The following is a 5,682-nucleotide window of genomic DNA, read 5'->3' on the forward strand; positions in this document are numbered from 1 at the left end:
TTTCTTTGAAAGAAATATTTCGACAGAATGATTGGGATGGAGGGTGAGACCCTTAGTTCATGTACAAATGAACAAGGATGCGATGGAATAGCACGAGGGCAAGGAGGCCAGGAAAGGAAGGTGTCTTCTCCCACAGGGAAGGGGCTTCAGGACTGTATGAGAGACATGGGAAGGCCGGGGGCCACCGGGACGAAGGGCCAGAGAGAGGAGAGCCTGGCGGCAAGATGACCAAAGAAAACACGAGAGAAGGAGATCTTTCGGGTTTTTATTTGGAGAGCACGATGTAACCCCAAGCCTCTGGCCCACGTACTAAATCTCGAGTAAAATCTGCAGTTGACCACTGCTGCTCATGTGCGAGTGGATGATTTTGAGAGCTCTCAGAGAGTTGGGTTTTTTTTTTTTTTTTTTTTTTTTTTAAGAAATAGCTACCCTATGCCAGGCATTAGTCTACGTACTTCACACCATTGGTGCATTTAATCCTCATGACAATTTTGTGAGGTTAGTTCTATTATTACCTCCCCATTTTCCAGGTGAGGAAAGTGAGGCACCAAGAGAATAAAGAACCTGCCCCCAGTGAGGCACCAAGAGAATAAAGAACCTGCCCCCACCCTTTGTGGGTGGCGGACCCAGGATCCAGCCCAGGAGGCCCGGCACGATGCGAGGGAGAGAGGGCCCCTAGCCCAGGCCGTACATTCTAGAGGTCCCTGCTCCGCTCCTCCTCTGACCATGCCTCTCCCCCAGGGCAAGGGCGAAGGACATGCCCACCTGGATCCCATGCTCCTCCCTTCCCTCTACGGCTAGACCGTGGCCTGGGTACTCAGTGTGCCAGAATCCCCCGCCCAAGCAGCTCTGGCAGGTAAGACAGGGGTGCCCCTGATCAAAGGATTCTGACAGTAACGGACACGGGGAGCGCCACAGCGGCCGTTCCCGCAACACACAGTGAGCAACTCAATGTGTCAGTCCGCTCCAGGTGCCATCACAAGCTACCACAGACCGGGGGCTTAAACAACAGAGATTTACTTTCTCACAGTCCCAGAGGCTGGGAATCCAAGATCAGGGTGTCAGGGAGGGCCCTCTTCCCGGCTTGCACACTGCTGACTTCTCCCTGCCCCCTCACATTTTCCTCAGTGCCTCATTGAGACAGACATCAGGCTCTCTGGTGTCTTCTCCTAGAAGGGCCCTGATCCTATCAGATCGGGACCCTACCAACCTTAGTCCCTTCCACAAAGGCCCTATCTGCAAATACAGTCATATTGGAGTTTAGGGCTTCGACATATGAATTGGGGGTGGAGGGGGGTGGTGGTAGGGAACAGGGACAAAACATTCAGTCCATCATGCTTACCAGGAAAAACATGGGAGTCTAGGGTGGTAGGTGATTCAGGCTCAAAACCCAGAAGCTGATGCATGCTGCTCAGGGTCTCATATGGGGCAATAATATCTGCACAGGAACCAAGGGAGTGGACTCTGGAGCCTGAGAGCGGAACATCACTGCAGGGACGGCAGATACAGAAGAGGAAGGGCCTCCCCTCAGTAGGGCCGTGCAGGACTGCTGTTCAACAGCGCCACTTTGTGGTGCAGATGGGCAAGAGCAATAGAGGATTTTGCCTCTCCAGGTCCCCCTGCATCTGCTATTTCAAAAGCAGGACTACGTAAGGCCCTGGGGTTTTTGGAAAAATCAAAAGCAAGATATTAAACTTTGTAACAACAGAGTTTGAGGGGCGGAGTATTCAAGTGATTAATTAGAAAAAAAGAAATATGACCAGATTCGTCCCTTAAGCTCTTGGTATAGGTCATATCAGTTCCACAGGATATGAATGCATCTGCTTAGCTGTTAAGCAACTTCTTATTAAAGTGCTTTTTAGCCCTTCAGACTGGCTACTCTTTTAGTATAGTCCCAGCACACAAGGGCAAAGGCACCCCTACATATGCACAGAACATAGGGGGGGACTTTAGTGGTTCTCTCATAAAATGTTTTTTAAAAGTGAAAACTCAAGGAAGAGCCATTGTTTAGGGTCTGTGATAAACTACCATGTTCAGATTTGTGGGAAGATTGGGATCTTTAAAAACCCTATCAATAATCTGTTGAAATGTATGCTTTTTAAAAAAGTAATGGTTTATAACAACGAGATACCACCACACACCTATTAGAATGACCAAAATCTAAAACACTGACACCAAAAGCTGGTGAGGATGTGTAGCGACAGGAACTCTCATTCACTGCTGGCGAGAATGCAAAATGATACCGCCACTTTGGAAGACGGTTTGGCTGCTTCTTACAAAACTAAACATAATCTTACCATACAATCCAGCAACAGCACTCTTTAGGTATTCACCCAAAGGACTTGAAAACTTATGTCCACACAAAAACCTACGCACAGATATTTATAGCAGCTTTATTCATAATTGCCAAAACTTGGAAGCAAGCAAGATGTCCTTCAGTGGGCGCATGGATAAATAAACTGTGCTGCATCTAGACTCTGGAATATCATTCAGGGCTAAAAAGAAGTGAGCTATCAAGCCATGAAAAGACATGAGGGAACTTAAATGCAGATTACCACATGAAAGAAGCCAGTCTGGAAAGGCTACACACCATAGGATTCTGACTATATGATGTTCTGGAAAAGGCAAAACTATGGAGACAGTAAAAAGATCAGCGGTTGCCAGGATTGGGGCGGGGAGGTGAACAGGCGGAGCACAGAGGACTTTTTTAGGACAGGGAAAAGACTCTGTATGATACCACAGTGGTGGATATATGTCATACTTTTGTCCAAACCCATAGAATGCACAACACCAAGGGTGAACCTTGAGGTCAGCCACAGACTGTGGATGACTATGATGTCTAGTTCTGTCCTTGGTCACAACTATCCCACTCCGGTGAGTGCATTGATGGTGGGGAGGCTGTGTGTGTGCGGGGGGGTCAGGGGGTACGTGGGAAATCTCTGTACCTACCTCGCAATTTGGTTGTGGACCTAAAGCTGCTGTAAAAATTAAGGTCTTTCTTTCTTCCTCCCTTCCTTCCTCCTTCCTTCCTTCCTTCCTTCCTTTCTTTTTCTTTCTTTCTTTTTCTTTCTTTCTTTTTCTTTTCTTTTCTTTCTTTCTTTCTTTCTTTCTTTCTTTCTTTCTTTCTTTCTTTCTTTCTTTCTTTCTTTCTTTCTTTCTTTCTTTCTTTCTTTCTTTTCTTTCTTTCTTTTATATAGTAGAAATGTGAAATCGTTGAGTTTTTTAAGAATCAAGAGCTGGGGCTCTGTGTCAGAAGAGGAAATGTATCCTTTACCATTCACTTGCTTTATTTTGCGCAATCCACTATTTCTCAGACATTGTGCAGACATCATGTCCTGTCATCCTCTCTCGCAATTATAGAAACGGAGGGGCAGAGAGGTGCTAGTGAATTGTCCAAGGTCAAATAGAAAGTAATGATAGCCGTAGGAGTCCGACCTGGTCTTGCCACCGCTCTGCTGGTCTCTCTTTAAGAGGAGGTGAAGCGTGCAGCAAGCACTGGGGAAAGTAATACCTGCTAGGAAGGCAATGGCTTCCAAGCCACGATTCAGGAATGCAGACACCATGCTTAGCCCTAACCCTGTCTACAGACCGCCATCAGAGGGTATTTTCTGTCCGATTGCAAGGGATTTGTGCACAAGACAGCTGAACTAAGGACGAAACTGCATCCCACACCTCAGAGTCTGCAGGCAGCTCCAGAACAGAACCACCAAGACTTCGGACAATGTCTCCGGCAGCCCCTGAGCCAACGTGTGGGCGCAGCTCATGGCCTGAAGAGGAGAGCACTAAGGAAGCATTATGTGACTGTCACACATGGAAACCTCAATCTCTCCTTCTGGAAATAAACCTCAACCCTTAGGTGACACCAAATCCACTGGCAGGGACTCCATGACCTTGGCCAGGCTCTCACGGAACTCCCTGAGACATTCACAGCATAATCAAAAGGACAGACACTTCGGTGCCCGTAAAGTTTCCTGGGGATGGGGGAGAGACACACTCTGGCAATGGTGGCATTTTATTAGATGGCTGGCCCTCTACAGTAAAAATAACGTTTGTATTTAGTAGCCAGATCTTGTTTTTTCCAAATTACTTTTGCCTTTCATTAAACAATCCAATCCAGAAGAGTCTTTCCTTTCATCACAGAGTGGAAAAATTCTTGGTGGCACTCTCCCAGACCTGGGACTCACCCACTCACAAGTCCCAAGGGCCAAATATGCCCTGATCAGGTGATTCTGGGGCCTTCGCTGGGCAGCATGTCATCTCAGGAGGTCTAGGCGTGTAGCTCAGTGCTGGCCACTCACGCAAAGCGGGGAGGAAGGAGGAGAAACACTCTTGTGACAGATTATTTTGTTGCGGTTTTATAACTGACCTTTTGTTTTGTTTCGTTTTTTTTCTGTCTTAAACAATCTGCTCAGAGCAAAAGAAAGAAAACTTTTCCATTATTGCTTAGGAAACTCATGAATGTATTACATCAAGATTCTCAGGCATGTCATCAGCAGGAGTGCTACAGCCTGGGGGGACAGCCTGGGGCACCAGAGTCAGGAACATAGCACCCCCCTTTCACTAGATTTGTGAGCAACTCTCCTTCCTCTCTCCCTTCTCCCTGAGTGGCACCAGCTCCCCCTTCTTCCCTAAGACCAATTTCAAACCTGGAGACGTGTGTTCCCTGCCCCACCTCCCCCTTTGGTTGATAATAGATTCTAAATGAATGACCAGTCTCCTGGTGAGAACTCCAAATAATTGATGTAGCTACCCAACCGTCCAGGAGAGGGACCGTAACTCCTGGCTCTTCTAAGTGTGGGCTGCATGTGATGACTTCCTCCAAAGAGCAGGTATAGAAACAGAGGCAAAGGGTAGCCTGACAGAGGAGAAACCTGACAAAGCCTACCTCGGCCAGGTGATCAAGGTCAACAACAACAGAGAAAAGTCATGTTGACGGTATGTTCCCCTGACATGATGTGATGTGTGTGGCACTTGACTTCTGTGGTCTTCCTCCCAAAAGCTACAACCTCATTTTACTCATGAGAAAAAGAACAAATTCCAGTGCAGGGACATTCTACAAAATTCCTGACCAGTACTCCTTAAACTGTCAAGGTCATCAAAAACCTGGTGGAAAAGGAAAGTCTGAGAAACTGTCACAGCCAAGAGGAGCCTAAAAAGACACGGTCGCTAATTGCTCTGCATGCAGAGTCCTGGATGGGATCCTGGAACAGACAACGGGCATTAGGTAAAAACTAAAGAAATCTGAGTTAATAATATTAGTTAGTAATAATGTATCAATATTTGTTCATTAATTGTGACGAATGTACCATGCTAATAGAAGATGTTCATAATAGAGTGAATGGGGTGTGGAATACATGAAAACTCTCTGTATTGCCCTTACAATGTTTCCGTTGATCTAAAACCGACAATTTAAAGTTTATTCTAAAAAATGAATTGTTTTAGTTTTACCTTTTGTTTTCCTTGTTGGCCTTCCTCCATCACCTTCTTACCAGCCTCAGCATCTTAACTGGTCTTACAGTCTGCTTATAGACTTCTATGTTCATCTGTTTGGCTTCCCCCTTTAGAAATATCTGTACAAGTTTAGTCTATCAAGCCAGTCATTGATCCAAAGATGAATACACAAGTAAGTCTTTCTCAGGGATTCTTCCTCCTCCTCCTCCTCCTCCTCCTCCTCCTCCTCCT

The sequence above is a fragment of the Zalophus californianus genome, chromosome 5 (genome assembly GCF_009762305.2).
Source record: "Zalophus californianus isolate mZalCal1 chromosome 5, mZalCal1.pri.v2, whole genome shotgun sequence".
In the NCBI taxonomy this organism is placed as follows: domain Eukaryota; kingdom Metazoa; phylum Chordata; class Mammalia; order Carnivora; family Otariidae; genus Zalophus; species Zalophus californianus.